At 42.8% G+C, this 20,505-nt stretch overlaps 1 pseudogene; it reads left to right on the forward strand.

The window, feature by feature from the left end:
* Window positions 1-2,966: 2,966 nt before the first annotated feature.
* On the forward strand, window positions 2,967-19,893 carry LOC123999787 (annotated as a pseudogene).
* Window positions 19,894-20,505: the final 612 nt, after the last annotated feature.

Consider the following 20,505-nt stretch of genomic DNA (forward strand, 5'->3'; position numbering starts at 1 on the left):
CAGGCGGGAGACTCCGGCTGCGCCGGAGTGAAGGATGACCCTGGCAGCTCCTGACTGACGGGCGGCTCTGGCAGCTTCTGAATGACGGGCGGCTCAGGCAGCTCCTGACTGATGGGCGGCTCTGGCACCTCCTGACTGATTGGCGGCTCTGGCTGCTCCTGGCTGACGGGCGGCTCTGGCAGCTCCTGACTGACGGGCGGCTCTGGCAGCTCCTGACTGACAGGCTGCTCTGGCGGCGCTGGACAGGAGGGAGACTCTGGCAGCGCTGGACAGGAGGGAGACTCTTTATGATTCTCAATCAGAAACAACGATTGACAGCTGCCTCTGATTGGGAACCATACCAGGCCAAACACATAGAAATACCAAACATAGAACTAAAACATTGAATGCCCACCCAACTCACGCCCTGACCAACCTAAAATAGAAACATACAAAAGGAGCTAAAGTCTGGACGTGACAGTGTGTGCGTAGCAGGACATGTGTGTGCGTCTGTTTGTGTGCATGTGTGTATGTGCGTCTATTTGTGTGTGTGTGCGTATGGCTGTGTGAATGTGTGGGCGTGAGAAGTCAGTATAAAATGAATTGTTTTGTATTCTTGACTTTAAAACGTTCTGTGAATAAACCTTTTTGACTATTTAGCTGGGCCTCCGTCTGTTTCATTCGACCAGGATCTTACAAATTCTGGTTTGCAGACTGAGAGTAATATAGTTAAATTGGGTGATGTACCTGGAGAACATAATTCTCTTATCAAGTATGCTTTATCCAAGAGTCAAACACTTAATGGAAGGATTCATCTCCCAAAAAACATTACAATTAGTCTTTTATTTGAGTCACCATGCCGTTAGAGTCTGATCAGACAAGTCTGAAAAATGCACTGGATGACAAAAAATACATTACATTTTATTATTATTTTCTACTACAAACCTCATTAAAAAAGTTTCGCAGAACAGATATGGAAGTTTTTACAGTTTAGACTCTAGAGGCAAGTCAGAAAAGATCTGTTCCACCAAAGAATTACAACACAGCTAATCTGCCCCAGCTCCTTCTCATCGAATCAACAAGCTGTTCAACACTAAACACACAAAATCACTATCCCATTTTCCCAGCAGGTTCTCTAGAGTTTTTAGGAAATGTGTGTATTTCCTGCCTCAATAATTACAGTAGATTATTTGTTTTCATAGATAGGGATTTTATCAGATTAACACTCAGCCCAAGAACTACATGTCATTTTGTTTTTAAGCATCTTTGAGATTATTTTGTAATGAAAAGTGCCATATAAAATAAATGTATTATTATTGTTATTATTACTCTTAGTTTTGTGAATTCTATGAATTATTTTGCAATTAAAAGAGTTTCTGGGTTCAATGACTGAGAACATTCTTCTTGGGCTGCGAGAATACAAGATTTATCTAACACATTAGATAGTGAAAACTATGAATTAAATGCAAATAAACTCAAGACAAAAACCACAAAATACAAGTATTGATTTAAATTAGATTTGATCATGTATCTTGTGCATCTCAGTTTTGTCCCTGTATTTAGTTGAGCAAGTACCAATGCATGTACTGTAGAAGGTATACAAATGTGTGGAAATTAGGTCAACATAAAAAATAAATAAAACACTGAAGTTTTCGGTAGTGGTAATCAATCTGAAGTACCTGAGCCATTCTTCCTGTGTAATAAACACTCCCTGTTCTGAGACGGTAATATCACTGGGCAGAGCTCTGGACGTGTGCTACCTTTGCACGTCGTGTTTCAGTTAATATGTAATCTAAGAGCTGGGAATAACATGGTGTAGGTAGAATAGTTTCCTCACATAGAAACCTGGGACATACAGTACGTTAAATGACATATTATGATTCTCTGTCTCTGCTCCTTATTGATTGTTTTTGTTCTAAGGTTCACATTCATCCCCGTTCTCTCTTGCAACAGATGTTATTTCAATGTAACAGACTAACCTGGATAATTAAAGGTTAAACAAGGCAACAGTAAACATGTAAACGCAGTAACCCCCTTATGCCAATTGAGATATCGTGTGACTAACAGATTTCAGTTAATCACTATATTTCCCACCTTGGGCCAATCAGTGTAATTTTGTAAATGCCGGATCTCTATGGCAAGACGCATAATTCACTCAAGTTTAGTCAAAATTGGGCCAGTACTGTCTAATATATCAAGTGACTAACGTACTAATGGACGGAGACAGATCCAAAGTCCCCTCCCCTTCATCGTGGGGGACAATAAAAATATTTTGTGCCCAAATAGGGTGAAGAGTCAGAAAGTTACAAACTTATTTAAACTGTACAAAAATATAAACGCAACATGTGTTGGTCCCAAGTTTCATTATCTTAAATAAAAGTTCCCAGAAATTTTCCAAAAGCACAAAAAGCTTATTTCGCTCAAGCCTGCTGCTTCGCTCAGTTGTGTCTGTTTAAAAAAAAAAGTCTTATGTTTTCTATCTAGTATTTATTCATTACACTGTATGTAATACAAAATGTGCAGTATTTTCTGAACAAAATGACACTTGCGCAGGTACATATCTATAGGGGAGGCATGTTCAATGGGAGGCATTGGGACTGTTCCATCAGATGATGCCTCCCCATAAAACCATGGTTTCTCTCTTTTTAGCATTTCAGGCATTGGGTAGGTACACAGGTGCTACTGTAGGCTGCTATGTGACAGCCTCAGAGCCACTTGTATCCTTAGGGGTTACTGGCACAGGCTTAGCGTATACCAAAGGCCAAGCCAACATTTTAATGAGAGCAATATTAGCAAAGAATAAGACCCAGCGTTTCCTGTTTCAAAATGATTCAGCATGAGTTGCACAAGACAGACAACTAGCTATGAGTTTTTTTTAGTGGTCACACGCCCTTGGCTTGGGTTTCATCAGTTTAATTTGTAGTTGTCCAAATGTTGATGAGCAGCAATTACGAATTTGGACCATCATTACAGCATATCAGTCAAACATGATGGAAAAGGAGATTGCAGCAGTGGTGTTTTTCCTGAAAAGACTGATCAAGAAGGTGGAAAAGTTGGAGACCCAGAAAGTGGACATGTTTGTGGAGCGGTTGACTGTTGCCCTGCAGGAGAATTCAGGGTGCATTGGTAGCCTGACAACCCCAGCAAATGACTTTAGGTGTATTCGGCTGAACAGGTTGCAGAGGGAGGATCCAGAGCTGCTGCGAGCCTGCCAGGAGAGTGGGGTTCAGTACAAGGACCTTGGCCTGCTCAGGGGAAGTGTGTTGCATATATGGAGAGAAGAAACATGCTTTCAAGGTGGCCAGTTTATTTGGTGATGAGGATGTGACTAAGAAGGTGACCAGCGAGGTTCCTCCTCAGATGAGTATAGTGGCATCAGGGAAACCCGTCCTCCCCCTACCTTCCCCTAAAATCTCCACACATATCAGGTGATCTACCCACCTGCTCCTTTGCGGCGTCCTCCAGTGCCCAAGCAGAAGAAGATGGTACCCGGTAAATCATATGACAGCCCTCCACATCCCCCTCACTATGGCTTCAGACCCCAAGGGAGACACACCCAGCCCTTCACAGACAAAATGTCTGGAATCTGCTGGCCAGAGAGGGGGGCATGGATACTAGGGTGGAACTCCAGGCCTGGCTTACTGTTAGTGACCACTGTAGCAAGTGTTGACATTAGTATTAGCCTGTTCCAGGGGGAAAATCTGTTGATGTGCCCCCGATTTATCAAACCGTAAATCGCTCGGGATAAGAGCGTCTGCCAAATGACTCAAATATAAATAGGGCAGCGTGGGTGAGACAGGTATGAGTCACTTAATGAGAGCTTAACAATTAGGAACTGAGTCATGTCTGGAATACCAAGATTCATAGATTGTTCAAATACACTAAATTACCAAAAGTATGTGTGAGCCATTCTGTGAGCTTGTGTCCACTTCGCGTCTGAGCTGTTGTTGCTCCTAGACGTTTCCACTTCACAATAACAGCACTTACAGTTGACTGTGGTAGCTGTACTGTAGCAGGGCATAAATTTGACCAACTGACTTGTTGAAAATGTGGCATCCTATGAAGGTGCCACGTTGAAAGTCACTGTGCTCTTCAGTAAGGTCATTCTACTACCAATGTTTGTCTATGGAGATTGCATGGCGGTGTGCCTGATTTTATACACTTCTCAACAACGGGTGTGGCTGAAATAGCTGAATCCACTAATTTGAAGGGGTGTCCCATACTTTTGGATATATAGTGTAGTTAATGATAGTTTCCAAGATGGTGGCACAGTAGGACGTTTATATCTATCTTCGTCTTATCCCTTATAAATAGCCAGTCTTTTTCATATATATCTTAATCTCACTTCTATCTACGAACTAAATATACTTTCCTGCAACCCACCTCACCCAATGTGGTACGGATCTGCTATTTTTATTCCTTATAACTGGAACTTCCATCAGGAGCTAGCCAGCTAACTAGCTACTAGTCTTTGTTAGTCACGGCTAGCTGTCCTCGCCTTTTTTCCACGGAATCAGTCAGCCTTAGCTCGGACAATCACCTGCCAGTATGCACCACACGATATCAACCCAGAGCATATCGGACTGATTCTCTCTACCATATCACCGGATTCCTGCCGCTCTGGATCAATACACTGGAACATTAATCCTAGCTAGCTGTCCCTGTCCTGAAGTAAGCACCAGCTAGTTTCGAGCTAGGCCCATATACCAACTAATTCTAGGGCTATAATTACCTCCTTTGCCAATCGGCTTGGACCCTTTATTGTCAACATGGAGCCCCGCCGATCCACCATGATTGGACTGCCGACGTGATCGCCTGATGTGGTCTCAACAGGCTATTCTGTTATGATATCGCCGCAGAACCATCCACTAGCCCCGGCCCATTAGCTTTTTCTGAATGCTGTGTCCCCTGCTCGCCCAGTGTAGTAGTGAATACCGTATAGCACCCTGTCTAACCTATTGCTACTCTTTTGACCCTATGCTCACTTGGCTACACAGCTGATGCCCCCTGGACTGTTTCAATAACGTGATACTTAATTTTGTTTACCTGTCGGCCCCAGCCTCGAACTCAGGTCCTGTATGTATCTAACTGACCCGCTCTGCCATTTCTTCTCCATTTACCCGTTGTTGTCTTAGCTCTCCTGATCAACACCTGTGATTGCTTTATGCCTCTCTCTAATGTCAATATGCCTTGTCTACTGCTGATTTGGCTAGTTTTTATTGTTTTATTTCGCTGTAGAGCCCGAAGTCCCGCTCAAATTGCCTTAGATAGCCCCTTCGTTCCACCCCACACACGAGGAGACCTCAACTATGTTAATTGATGCCTCCAGAGACAAAACCTCTCTTATCATCACACAACCCATAGGTTTACCTCCACTGTACTCACATCCTACCATGCCCTTGTCTGTACATTATGCCTTGAATCTATTCTACCACACCCAGAAATCTACTCCTTTTATTCTCTGTCCCCAGCGCACTAGACGACCAGTTCTTATAGCCTTTAGCCGTACCCTTATCCTACTCCTCCTCTGTTCCTCTGGTGATGTAGAGGTTAACCCAGTCCCTGTAGCCCCCAGTTCCACTCCTATTCCCCAGGCGCAGTCATTTGTTGACTTCAGTAACCGTAAAAGCCTTGGTTTCATGCATTCGTGCATTGGCCCCGCGTCGGTAGGGTTTGACCGGTGTAGGCCGCCATTGTAAATAAGAATTTATTGTTAACTGACTTTCCTAGTTAAATAAACATCTCATGGTTTTAAAGTGTAGGCCTACGCAAGTAAATATAATATGTTTTTTGTTGTTGTTGAAGTTACTGGTATTTGAAATAAGGTATTCAATATTACAGTTAAGCAGCATTAAGCAGTCTCACAAAGTAAGGGATACGGCTGTTGTAATATCTGTCAGTTTGAGTAGGGGGAAGGTTTGTGACTGGATCGTGTGGATCTGCCACTGACATGGCCTCTCATCTGAGGAGACAGCCATTGCTTTAATCCTGGGATTTCGCAATCTTCTGGGCAAGGATCTGCAGAGGTAGGACTCCAAGGACTGCAAGCCCAGGTCATTGTATGCAGATTCGTAGGAGGCGTCGGTGGAGGCCATGATGATTTTGGTTGAATGCCTTTTGATCTTTTCAAGTCGTTGTGGGCTGTGAAACCTGGGTGCCACACCGGAGCTGCATAATCAAGCGCTGGACTGACAAAGCAGATGTTGACTGTCAGAGGGTGGGTTGCATGTGAAGATGGTTGCATGTCCCATTTTATATTGGCTTGGAATGTCACGCTGAGTGCATAGGCACTGGATACTACCTCAAGTGGAGCGGTAGCCTCGAGGTTAGGGAGGTGGGCCGGTATTCGAATCCCCAAGCTGCCTGTGGGGACATCTGCAGGGAGTGAGCGAAAGGGCTTGTATATCCTGTAAACTACCTACCACTGTTGTGCTCTTCAGCAAAGCACTTTACACCTAAGTGATCAAGGGGCGCTGCTCGGCAGCATAAAGAATATCTATGCAAATGGACCAATAAAGCAAGTATTGTCTTGTATAGAGAGCATATGGCTGCAATTTTCTTATTTTACATCTTGCTCTACTTGACTTCTACTTAAAGGGTAACTCCAAACCTGTGTACATAGGTGAAAGCTGCATGTTTCTATGATCTGTGGTTAAAAAGATAGACGAAAGATCCTAAAAAATGCTTTTCTGTGACATCACTGGGCAAGATTCAAAGGAAGAAAAACAGTGATTTTCAAAACCAGGGATGATATTTTCTTGCTCACCGCAAATATCATAGTGTTTGAAAATCATTGCTTATAAAATGTCTTTTGATGATGTCATCAGGTATAACTTTTTAATGTTATATTTGTTTCTACAAAATATAGAAATGAACTGTTTTCACATAGACTGGAGATAATGAATATGAGGTTGAAAAGTAGGGGAGTTGCCATTTAACTTTTATTTGAGCATAAAACAAGGCTATTTTTGCCTCAGTATGTTTTTCTTTGGCTACAATGGGAAGCTGTGTACGGTTATTGTAACTGAACTTACTGAGAACCACCACAACTACAGACTTACAGTCAAACTGCCAGACCATTCATAAATTACAATTACTGATCTGAAGCAAGGTTCTACTTCACCAACTCCAAATTCTGCAGTATAATTTAGTTTCATTTGTCAGAGCGATTGCTACAAAATAAGCACAAACATGCACAAATTGGGTACAAGGTACCTTCCCAAACCTTGTTTTCAGAAAAGAACAGGGATGTTTATGAGTCTTGCAAGACAGAGGAGATTGTGTAAATGTATATAACATGTTGGTTGACATCCCAGAGATAAAATTAACTGTGGTCATGATAGATACTGCTGTGCTGGCAGACACCCCATAACAACTTGATGTAATTTCAGATTCATGTGGCGTAAGTATCCTCACTTTGACAAGACAGGCATCACCCTGATCACCAGCCTGTGGTCAGATATACAGTACCTCCTTACATGGACGGTGCCTATGAAAACATTGAGATGAACAACATGCTGTTTTTCAAAGATACTGCAGCACTGCACAGGAATAATTTGCATCAAATTAACTGGTTGATAACAAATGCTTTGATGTGTCAATAAATATCCTGCTGTTGCAACTCAATAATAGGAGAGTGACAGTAATTGACAAGAGCGTTGAATGTAGGTACTGCATAATGTGATGAATTAACACGACATGTTTGTTTTTCGTAGTGAATGGTCATTCGTTTTGTATCGTTCATGCTCCCAGTACTGGGCAGAGAATCAGCTAAATCTCCTCGAGGGCTACCCCATAAACATCTCAGACTTTGGCTTCCCCTCCAGGGTGAAGGCTATAGATGCTGCACTTCACTTTCGCATTGCCTGCCTCACAGTGTTCTTCACCGGGCACAAGTGCTGCAGGTACTCCTTAGACCGATCTAAGACTCTGCCATAGACTGACTCCTTAAGACTGACTTTACTCCCATGAGACTTCCTCTTTCTCTGCCCACTAACACTGTCACATACTAACACTGTCACAATATATCACATATTGATTCAACAAATGTGGGTAATGTGGTTATGTAGTCACAACATATGCTAACAATTCTGTTGCATCATCTGGAACAATGGATCAAGAAACTGTTTTGCTCACAGAAAACATCAGTTTATTGTGTTCAACAAGGGGAACCATGTTGGTTTCAACCAGAATGGATATTAGGCTACATGTACTGTGTATCATAACCTGGTGGGTGGCATTTCTGATTCTGATTGATCTTCAGGTATGATGAGGAAACCTACTGCCCAACTGTGGCCAGGCATACATACATGACCTGGATGCAGCCATTGTATATGAAGGTAGCTATTGTATATAAATTGCATCCATGAAAATCAGATACCTTTCTAAGTCCTCCCCCAAACCATAAATACATACCATAGAACTTGACTTATGACTGATTTGAACGTCATCACACTCTACATACTAAACTATCTGTTTTATTTGCAAAATAATGAATCTACGTCCTCAAGGGGTATGTTGAGTATAAAAATGACCCCAAATGCAAACATGTCACTGCCATGGGGCCTGCATATGAGTTACTGGACTGTAGACTGTACAGAACAAATTAACGACAACAACACGCTAAAGAGCGCTGATATATCTTCTGCTCACTCAAAGCCTTACACGCTACCTGGCTTCACCCCAGAGACGGTTGTACAAATTAGGGAGGACTCAATAGAGGAATGTAGTCATATGCATGAAATAGATGTGTCATTCTGTTGTGGTGAAAACCACAACAAATTGGTTTACATCATAGGAGACTTACGCCATTCACAGGTTTTCATTAAATAGACTAGGCAATGTCTTTTTACAGTATCCCACAGCTGTAAGCAACTAAATGCTTGTTTTGAAATCCTGGGTTGAATTAACAGGATGCTGTCTGATGAAAGATGTTGCATGATTATGTGATGTGACACTACTTGATAATGATGGCATGTTTACCATATTAATGATTGTAACGTATACTCCCTCTCCGGCACTCGAGGTCACCAAGGCTGCTCATTATTACACACACCTGTCACCATCGGTACTCGCATCAGCGCCTCATCAGACTCACCTGGACTCCATCACCTGCCTGATTACCTTCCCTATATACAGTGGGGTAAAAAAGTATTTAGTCAGCCACCAATTGTGCAAGTTATCCCACTTTTAAAAAAATGAGAGAGGCCTGTAATTTTCATCATAGGTGCACTTCAACTATGATAGACAAAATTAGAAAACAAATCCGGAAAATCACATTGTAGGATTTTTTATGAATTTATTTGCAAATTATGGTGGAAAATAAATAAGTCACTCCCTTAGATTATTTTCCTAGGTGTTGTTGTTTCTGTTCCAGAGTTCATGTCTTTACCCTACCTGTGTTTCTTGTTTTGTCCTATGTAAATGTATTTATTAAATACACTCCCTGAACTTGCTTCCCGACTCCCAGTGTAAAGGTTACAGAATAAAGCTACACCAAAGGGAAGCACCAGGGAGTGTTTTCTTTGTTAGTATGGGTGACGTCAGGTCTGGGTGTCGCTACAGGAGCAACTGGGGACGCCTCAGCTGGCTCGTCAGGTTTCCATGGCCAGAGAATTGAATGTTCATTTATATACCATAAGCTGCCTCCAATATCATTTTAGATTATTTGTATAGCATTGAAGCTGGGCTCTGCCTGGCCAGAGAGGGGGGCACGGGTACTGAGGTGTCACTCCAGGCCTGGCTTACTGTTTGGGACCACTGTTGCAAGTGTTGACGTTAGTACAGTATTAGCCTGTTCCAGGTTGAGGTTGAGTTGTTGAGGGTAACTAATAGAGCAAGCAATAATTAATGGGCGGCAGGTAGCCTAGCGGTTAAGAGCGTTGTGCCAGTAACTGAAAGGTTGCTGGTTTGAATCCCTGAGCTGACTAGGTAAAATAAATCCGTCAATGTGCTCTTGAGCAAGGCACTTAACCCTAATTGCTCCTGTAAGTTGCTCTGGATAAGAGTGTCTGCTAAATGACAAAAATTAAAATAGGGCAGCGTGGGTGAGACAGGTATGAGTCACTTATTGAGCGCTTGCCAGTTAGGAACTGAGTCATGTCTAGAATACCAAGATTCATAGATTGTTCAAATACACTACATGACCAAAAGCATGTGGACCCCTGCTTGTTGAACATCTCATTCCAAAACCTTGGGCATTAATATGGAGTTGGCCCTCCTTTGCTGCTATAACAGCCTCCACTCTGCTGGGAAGGCTTTCCACTAGATGTTGGAACATTGCTGTGGGGTCTTGCTTCCATTCAGCCACAAGATAGTTAGTGAGGTTGTGCACTGATGTTGGGCGATTAGGTCTGGCTTGCAGTCGGTGTTCCAATTCCTTCCAAGGGTGTTTGACTGGGTTGAGGTCAGGGCTCTGTGCAGGCCAGTTAAGTTATGCCACACGATCTCGACAAACCATTTCTGTATGGACCTCGCTTTGTGCATGGGGACATTGTCATGCTGAAACAGGAAAGGGCCTCCCCCAAACTGTTGCCACAAGGTTGGAAGCACAGATTTGCCTAGAATGTCATTGTATTCTGTAGCGTTAAGATTTCCCTTCACTGGAACTAAGGGGCCTCGCCCGAACCATGAACAACAGCCTCAGACCATTATTCCTCCTCCACCAAACTTTACAGTTGACACTATGCATTCGGGCAGGTAGCGTTCTCCCGGCATCCACAAAACTCAGATTGATCCGTTGGACTGCCAGATCGTGAAGCGTGATTCATTACTCCAGAGAATGTGTTTCCAATGTTCCAGAGTCCAATGGCGGCGAGCATTACACCACTCCAGTCGAGGCTTGGCATTGTGCATGGTGATCTTAGACTTATGTGCGGCTGCTCGGCTATGGAAACCCATTTCATGAAGATTCCGACGAACAGTTCTTGTGCTTTCATAGGCAGTTTGGAAATCGGTTGTGAGTGTTGGAACCAGGTACAGACCCTTTTTACACCCTACGTGCTTCTGCACTCGGTGGTCCTGTTCTGTGAGCTTGTGGGAACTTCCACTCAGCGTCTGAGCTGTTGTTGCTCTTAGACATTTCCACTTCACAATAACAGCACTTATCGTTGACTGGGGCAGCTGTAGTAGGGTAGAAATATGACGATCTGACTTGTTGAAAAGGTGGCATCCTATGAAGGTGCCACGTTGAAAGTCACTGTGCTCTTCAGTAAGGTCATTCTACTGCCAATGTTTGTCTATGCAGATTGCATGGCTGTGTGCTTGATTTTATACACCTCAGCAACGGGTGTGGCTGGAATAGCTGAATCCACTCATTTGAAGGGGTGTCCACAAACGTTTGTATATATAGGATAGTTAATGGCTTTGATATAACTATTAATATATTTAAGGTTTACATATATTTAAGGTTTATTTTGAATTGTACTCATTTACAGCTTAAAGCTGAATTGCAGCATACATACATTGTAAAACTACGTTTTCAGGATCTGATCACACTGATCATTTTCTGTAACACTTTCAATGAAAATGCGTCAAAGTATTTAGATTGCAAACACCAGAACATGTTATTGACTAACACTTTTTAAACACATCAACACATGTATTCAGCACAAGGTGTTTCATTTTCAAACACTAATCACTGCAGGTGTTGTTTTAACACTGTAGGGTGTAAAGCCATATTTTCATATTTGCCAGCATGCCTTTCGAGTGAATGTGAGAGAGACATGGTTGTTGTATTCAATAACTTATATTCCTGGAGCTAATTATTGTGTTTAAATTCAAAGTAAATCCTTTATGACCAAATATTAAAGATTTCTTAAGGCCTAGTTATCCTCAACATTGTTGCCTGAAAAGCCTTGCTCATGAGCAACATCAGATCTGCAAGTCACAATACACTAGTTTGTGTAGTGATTAGTAATTCCAATCTATATTATATATTAGATAATACAACCTAAAACATCTAAACAGGAACAACCATCTCAGTAACGGGTGCAATAAATCCAACCCCTACAGATTGGATTAGTTTAGAAAAATGTAAATTATTTATATTTGTATAGTATGAGGTAAAATAATCAATCAATGTGCATGAGATATTAAAACAAACTATGCAATAAATCCAACCCCTACAGATTGGATTAGTTTAGAAAAATGTAAGTTATTTATCTTTGTATAGTATGAGATAAAATAATCAATCAATGTGCATGAGATATTAAAACAAACTATTCTACAAAACCTGTTGGGAAGTATGATAATGTCGCCCTACCACGTCTTTTTCACTCAGAGAATTAACGGAAATTAACTCAACGCAGTTGAGTAACAACAACACCACGCGATTGAAAAGATTTCTTGAATCAAATGTCCTGTTCAGTTGCGCTGAAATGTAGGTATCCCAGAGATCAAATTAACTGTGGGGCTGATAGATATTGCCGTGCTGGCAGACACCCCAGAGCGATGTCATGTCAGATTTATGTGGCGTAAGTATCCTCACTTTGACAAGACAGGCATCACCATGATCACCAGCCTGTGGTCAGATATACAGTACCTCATTATATGGACGGTGCCTATGAAAACATTGAGAAGAACAACATTCTGTTTTTCAAATATACTGCAGCACTGCACAGGAATAATTTGCATCAAATTAACTGGTTGATAACAAATGCTTTGATGTGTCAATAAATATCCTGCTGTTGCAACTCAATAATAGGAGAGTGACAGTAATTAACAAGAGCGTTGAATGTAGGTACTGCATAATGTGATGAATTAACACATGACATGTTTGTTTTTCGTAGTGAATGGTCATTCGTTTTGTATCGTTCATGCTCCCAGTACTGGGCAGAGAATCAGCAAAATCTCCTCGAGGGCTACCCCATAAACATCTCAGACTTTGGCTTCCCCTTTAGGGTGAAGGCTATAGATGCTGCACTTCACTTTCGCATTGTCTGCCTCACAGTGTTCTTCACCGGGCACAAGTGCTGCAGGTACTCCTTAGACCTATCTAAGACTGCCATAGACTGACTCCTTTAAGACGGGCTCCCTTTAGACTGACTTTACTCCCATGAGACTTCCTCTTTATCTGCCCACTAACACTGTCACATATAATGATTCAACAAATGTGGGTAATGTGGTTATGTCCAATATAGTCACAACAATATTATTATTATATTAAATGCTAACAATTCTATTGCATCTTCTGGAACAATGGATTAAGAAACTGTTTTGCTCACAGAAAACATCAGTTTATTGTGTTCAACAAGGGGAACCATGTTGGTTTCAACCAGAATGGTTATTAGGCTACATGTACTGTGTATCATAACCTGGTGGGTGGCATTTCTGATTATGATTGATCTTCAGGTATGATGAGGAATCCTACTGCCCAACTGTGGCCAGGCATACATACATGACATGGATGCAGCCATTGTATATGTAGGTAGCTATTGTATATCAATTGCATCTGTGAAAATCAGATTCATTTCTAAGTCCTCCCCCAAACCATAAATACATACCATAGAACTTGAGTTATGACTGATTTTGAATGTCATCACACTCCACATACTAAACTACCTGTTTTATTTCCAAAGGAATTAATCTACTTCTTCAAGGGGTATGTTGAGTATATATATATTTGACCCTAAATGCAAACATGTCACTGCCACGGGGCCTACCATTGAGTTAATGGACTGTACAGGACAAATTAATGACAACACGCTAAAGAGGGGAGATGGCTGATCTATCTTCTGCTCAAAGCCTTACACTCTACCTGGCATCACCCCAGAGACAGTTGTTCAAATTATGGAGGACTCAATAGAGGAACGTAGTGATATGCATGAAATAGATGTGTCATTCTGTTGTGGAAAACCACAACAAATTGGTTTACATCACAGGAAAATTAAGCCATTCACAGGTTTTCATAAAACAGATTGAGCAATGTCTTTTTACAGTATCCCACAGCTGTCAGCAATTAAATGCTTGTTTTGAAATCCTGGGTTGAATTAACAGGATGCTGTCTGATGAAAGATGTTGCATGATTATGTGATGTGACACTACTTGATAATGATGGCATGTTTACCATATTAATGATTGTCACGTATACTCCCTCTCCGGCACTCGAGGTCACCAAGGCTGCTCATTATTACACACACCTGTCACCATCGTTAAGCACACCAGCGCATCATCAGACTCACCTGGACTCCATCACCTGCCTGATTACCTTCCATATATGTGTCACTCCCTTAAGTTATTTTCCTAGGTGTTATTGTTTCTATTCCAGAGTTTATGTCTGTACACTACCTGTGTTTCTGGTTTTGTTCTATGTAAATGTATTTCCTAAATACACTCCCTGTACTTGCTTCCCGACTCCCAGTGTAAAGGTTACAGAATAAAGCTACACCAAAGGAGAGCACCAGGGAGAGTTTTTTGTTGGGTGTCCCTAGCATTGCCAAAAGACAAAGATGGCGCTGACAGACATGGCAGCTCTGCTTCCAGACGAGAAGGAAAGTATTTTTGCGTGTTATTTCTTACATTATTAGCCCAGAACGTTTTATGTGTTATTACATACAGTTGAAGTCGGTTTACATACACCTTAGCCAAATACATTTAAACTCAGTTTTTCAAATTTTCTGACATTTAATCCTAGTAAAAATTCCCTGTCTTAAGTCAGTTAGGATCACCACTATTTTAAGAATGTGAAATGTCAGAATAAAGCAGAGAATTATTTCTTTCAGCCTATACTTCTTTCATCACATTCCCAGTGGGTCAGAAGTTTACATTTACTCAATTAGTATTTGGTAGCATTGCCTTTAAATTGTTTAACTTGGGTCAAACATTTCGGGTAGCCTTCCCCAAGCTTCCCACAATAAGGTGGGTGAATTTTGGCCCTTTCCTCCTGACAGAGCTGATGTCATCTATTTTGTGAAGTGCACCAGTCCCTCCTGCAGCAAAGCACACCCACAACATGATGCTGCTACCCCCGTGCTTCACGGTTGGGATGGTGTTCTTCGGCTTGCAAGCCTCCCTTTTTCCTCCAAACATAACGATGGTCATTATGGCCAAACAGTTCTATTTTTGTTTCATCAGACGAGGACATTTCACCAAAATGTACAATCTTTGTCCCCATGTGCAGTTGCAAACCATAGTCTGGCTTTTTTATGGCGGTTTTGGAGCAGTGGCTTCTTCCTTGCTGAGCGGCCTTTCAGGTTATGTCGATATAGGAATCGTTTTATTGTGGATATAGATACTTTTGTACCTGTTTACTCCAGCAAGGTCCTTTACTGTTGTTCTGGGATTGGTTTGCACTTTCCACACCAAAGTACGTTCATCTCTAGGGGACAGAACGCGTCTCCTTCCTGAGCGGTTTGACGGCTGCGTGGTCCCATGGTGTTTATACATGCGTACTATTGTTTTTACAGATGAATGTGGTACATTCAGGCATTTGGAAATTGCTCCCAAGGATGAACCAGATTTGTGGAGGTCTACAATTTTTTTCTGAGGTCTTGGCTGATTTCTTCTGATTTTCCCATGATGTCAAGCAAGGAGGCACTGAGTTTGAAGGTAGACCTTGAAAAAAATCCACAGGTACACCTCCAATTGACTCAAATGGTGTCAATTAGCCTATCAGGAGCTTCTAAAGCCATGGCATCATTTTCTGGAAATGTCCAAGCTGTTTAAATTCTTTGGGGTACCCCTTCTCAATTTCCGCCTAAAGACACACCCTAATCTAACTGCATATTGCTCAGGCCCAGAAGCAAGGATATGCATATTCTTGGTATCACTTGAAAGGGAACACTCTGAATTTTGTGGAAATGTGAATTGAATATAACACAATAGATCTGGTAGAAGAAAATACAAGGAAATAAACATACGTTTTCTGTTTTTTATTGTTGTTGCATCTTTCAAATGAACAAGAACAGCCAAACATGCAGATAGGATGCTGGGGATGATTTGAATGAAGAACATAAGATAGCAAAAATAGCTGAGCAAAGTTTTAGACCGATAACTTCAAAAATGAGCGAGCTACATGGCATTGAGCATGAAGTCACCCAGGTGTCCCACACAAATGTACCCAAGTGGCCAAATTCGTACAGTGATACATTTTGAAGGAAAGACCTATTTACAAATTACATAAATGCTATTCTAACACACCCCACAAAAATATTTTAAAAATAATAATAATAATTAAACAAAACAAGGGTAACTATTTACACATTTTCTATTTACAATATTGTGAAGACCCTCAAGTCTTCTACACAATATTGTGCTGCTGGTGCCATGGCCCATAGCAGTCTCTTTCTGCTGTAAAGCAGAGGCTTACTGAACAGGTGGTGCAGGTGAAGGGGCATTTCCTGTGACAAAGGGCACAACGACATCTCCCTGCTTGTGCCCTGTTTGCCAGGAGGCACATTCATGCCTGCAGAGATGAATCTGGGCAGGTGAACACCACTGGTTGGAGCAGAAGGGACAGAGGTAGAGGGGACAGAAGGTGCTGCAGTGGACTTGCTGTAGCTAGCAAGCTCCCGGATAAGCAGCTCCCTGAAGGCTAGCTGTGAGATGGGGGGCTGCCCACAGCTCTTGGCCATTTCCTTCTGGAGGATGAAGGCATTCACCACAGCAATGTCAATTAAATATTTCTTATACCATTTCATGGTCTTGTGGACAACATTGTAGTATCCTATCAGTGCACCTGACAGGTCCACACCTCCCATGCCCTTGTTGTAGTCCTTCACAGCAGCTGAAATGGGAAAAAATGTTTGTGGTCCATGCCCCGCTACCGGCCTTCACATGCCTGACAACGTGATCGCCACTGAAGGACTTGTGGATAGTTGTGCACATGACCACCGCTCCGGTATTAATCCACTTTACAAAGAGCAGGTCATCTTCACGAATCCGTCACATGGAAACCCCGCTCAGCCCGCTTAGGCATGTCATTCACCTTTGTTTTTGGAAAGCCCACTCTGTTGGTCCGAATGGTGCCACAAGCCCACACATCCTGCTTTCTCAGCTCTGTAAACAGGGTAGGGCTTGTGTAGAAGTTGTCCACAAACAGTTTGTAGCCCTTCCTCAGCTCTGTAAACAGGGTAGGGCTTGTGTAGAAGTTGTCCACAAACAGTTTCTAGCCCTTCCTCAGCTCTGTAAACAGGGTAGGGCTTGTGTAGAAGTTGTCCACAAACAGTTTGTAGCCCTTCCTCAGCTCTGTAAACAGGGTAGGGCTTGTGTAGAAGTTGTCCACAAACAGTTTGTAGCCCTTCCTCAGCTCTGTAAACAGGGTAGGGCTTGTGTAGAAGTTGTCCACAAACAGTTTGTAGCCCTTCCTCAGCTCTGTAAACAGGGTAGGGCTTGTGTAGAAGTTGTCCACAAACAGTTTGTAGCCCTTCCTCAGCTCTGTAAACAGGTAGGGCCTGTGTAGAAGTTGTCCACAAACAGTTTTTCGCCCTTCCCAAGCAGTTGAAAATCCAATAACTCCATAACGGAATCATAACTCAGTCCATTACTGGTAGCAAAACTGAAAGATTAATCTTGCTAAAGCAACTCGGTCTCGCTTTCTCTATCAATTTCCTCTATAATTTGGGTTAAATCTGTACACCTAGACTTTGTTTTAGCTTTTCCTGATTTGTTCGTCATAATATATATATAAGCTTGCTGAAAATGCTATTGACTATGTACTGCTATGTGTAACACTCGTGGCTCTGTCAAGTAGAATTTGCAATGGCGAATGAACCTCTTTTACGCCAGAGTTTACGACAAAGGCTGATTGGCTATCTTCCAAGCTAGATTTCAAGATGATGGCGGTTTTGGAGCAGATTTCAAGATGATCAGTGGTCATTGGGCCAAAATAGTCAATCAACAATAGACCGGTCCTACCATTGGTGCGCAATGAGGTCATTGATTGGTGTCTTCAAATCGGTTTGTTACCGTCAATTCGTCCCGGGAAAAGAACCATCAAGTATGGTTGTGTTAGTAACAACCAGCGGATTGCAATGAAACCAACCATGACTGGATAAATGTTTTGTTTAGTGTTGTTTAGTGTTTAGTGTGTTAGGCTATATAAATGGATGTTATCAAACAAAACAAACATTCAATGTATAGTTAGGACACTTGGCATTGCCACCAGAGGAAGATCTTCAAATGTAAGCGATTTGTTATTTCTGACTTTCGTGATGGTAATGCTTGGTTGGAAAATACTAGTAATACTTGTGTGTGCGGGGCGCTGTCCTCAGGAAATCGCTTGGTTTGCTTTCGCAGTAAAGCCTTTTGGAAATCTGACACAGCGGCTGGATTAATAAAACGTTCATCTTTTAAATGATGTAAGATGCATGTATTTACAAGAATGTTTAATTTAACGAATGGTGTATTTAGAATATTAGCGCTCTGCAGTTTACCGGATGTTGGCCTGGTGGGACGGTAGCGTCTCACCTACCCTAGAGAGGTTAATGGCACAGTCAACTTAGTGTATGTAAACCTTTGACCCCCTGGTCAATTTGTGGAGTGGTTGAAAAACGAGTTTAATGACTCCAACCTAAGTGTATATAAACTTCCAACTTCAACTGTATAGCCGGAAATAACTTTTGGATATCAGAAAGGCTGTAACTCACCAGCATTATGCACAAAAATATGACTTTCCTGAATTGGATCCTTTGTTTGTACCCCCAGGGCAATTGAACTCATCCCAGAGGCTGCTCCAAGACCCAGTCGGCGGAGAAGAAGTATTCGGAGTGGACTTCTAGTCTGAGGCATGCACACCGTCCACTGATTCCGAGTATTTTACCCGCTAATGTTCAGTCCTTGGACAATAAAGTAGATGAGCTCAGGGCGAGGATCTCCTTCTAGAGAGACATCTGGGACTGTAACATATTCTGTTTCACAGAATCATGGCTCTCTCCGGATATACTGTTCCCATCCATACAGCCAGCTGGGTACTGAGTATATCATGCACACATGAATAAAGAACTCTCCTAGAAGAAAAAAGGCGGTGGTGTATGTTTCATGGTGTGATTGTGATGACTTCCTGTCCTTTTGTTCACCCGACCGAGAATGTCTCACAATAAAATGCCGACCGTATTACCTCCCAAGACAATTATCTTTCATTATACTAACAGCCGTGTATATTCCCCCTCAAGCCGATACCACGACGGCCTTAAAGGAACTACACTGGACTTGTGGAATCTGGAAACCACATCCTGAGGCCACATTTATTGTAGCTGGAGATTTAAAAAATCTAATATGAGGAAAACGCTACCGGAGTTCTATCAACACAATGCTATCAACACAAAAACTATCAACCATGATTATTCCCCCTTCCGGAATAGCTACAGGGCACTCCCACGTTCTCCCTCCATTTTGCTCCTCTCTTCTTATAGGCAGAAACTCAAACAGGAAGTACCCGTGCTAAGGTCTATTCAACGCTGGTCTGACCAATCAGAAATCATGCTTCAATATTATTTTGATCACACGGACTGGGATATGTTCTGGGTTGCCTAACACTGACGTATACACGGACACGGTGACTGAGTTCATCAGGAAGTGTATAGGGGATGTTTGTTTTACTCATTTTATATGCTTTTCACCCAGTTTAACTTCTCCCTTTCCTACCGCCCGGGTTCCAAGAATGTCAAGCCGGATGCGCTTTCATGCTGCTATAGCCCCACAGCTACTCCCTCGGACCACGAGACCATCCTCCCCACCTCGTGTCTGGCGGCGGCACTCAGCAGGGGAATAGAGAATCAGGTCCGTGAGATGCAGCGTTCCCAGCCAGACCCGGAGGGGGGGCAGATGTTTGTCCCTGACGCTGTCCTCCCCTCGGTATCTGCCACCCGGGCTCCCGTCGGACCCTGGCCTATATACGACAATGCTTTTGGTGGCTTACCATGGTCCCTGACATGTGTCCGCATTCGTCGATGCCTGCACGATCTGTGTGCAGAATAAAACTCCTTGGCAAGCACTGGCTCTTCTCCTTCAACCACTTCCTGTCCCTCACCGTCCTTGGTCACACATATCCCTGGACTTTGTGGCTGGACTTCCCCCATCTGATGGCAACACCATCATCCTTACAGTAGTGGACTGGTTTTCCAAGGCCACCTGTTTTATTCCTCTCCCCAAGCTACCCTCTGCTAAAGAGACAGCTCATGGTGCAGCACATCTTCCAGATCCATGGACTCCCAGTGGACATGGTCTCTGACCGGGGTCCTCAGTTCTCATCCCGGTTCTGGAAGGCGTTCTGCACGCTCATTGGGTCGTCGGCCAACCTGTCCTGCGAGTTCCACCCCTGTCTAACGGCCAGTCGGAGCGAGCCAATCTGGACCTGGAGACAACTCATCGCTGCCTTGTCTCTGCCAAAACCACCACCTGAAGCCAGCAACTCATGTAGGTTGAGTATGCCCGCAGCACCCTCCCCTACTCTGTCACTGGTCTCTCGCCGTTTGAGTGTTCCCTGGGATATCTGCCCCCGATCTTCCCGGAGGAAGAGGTCGGCATACCCTCTGCCCAGATGTTCATCCGCTGCTGTTGCCGGACCTGGAAGAGAGCTCGGATGGCTCT

The sequence above is a fragment of the Oncorhynchus gorbuscha genome, linkage group LG16 (genome assembly GCF_021184085.1).
Source record: "Oncorhynchus gorbuscha isolate QuinsamMale2020 ecotype Even-year linkage group LG16, OgorEven_v1.0, whole genome shotgun sequence".
Lineage (NCBI taxonomy): Eukaryota > Metazoa > Chordata > Actinopteri > Salmoniformes > Salmonidae > Oncorhynchus > Oncorhynchus gorbuscha.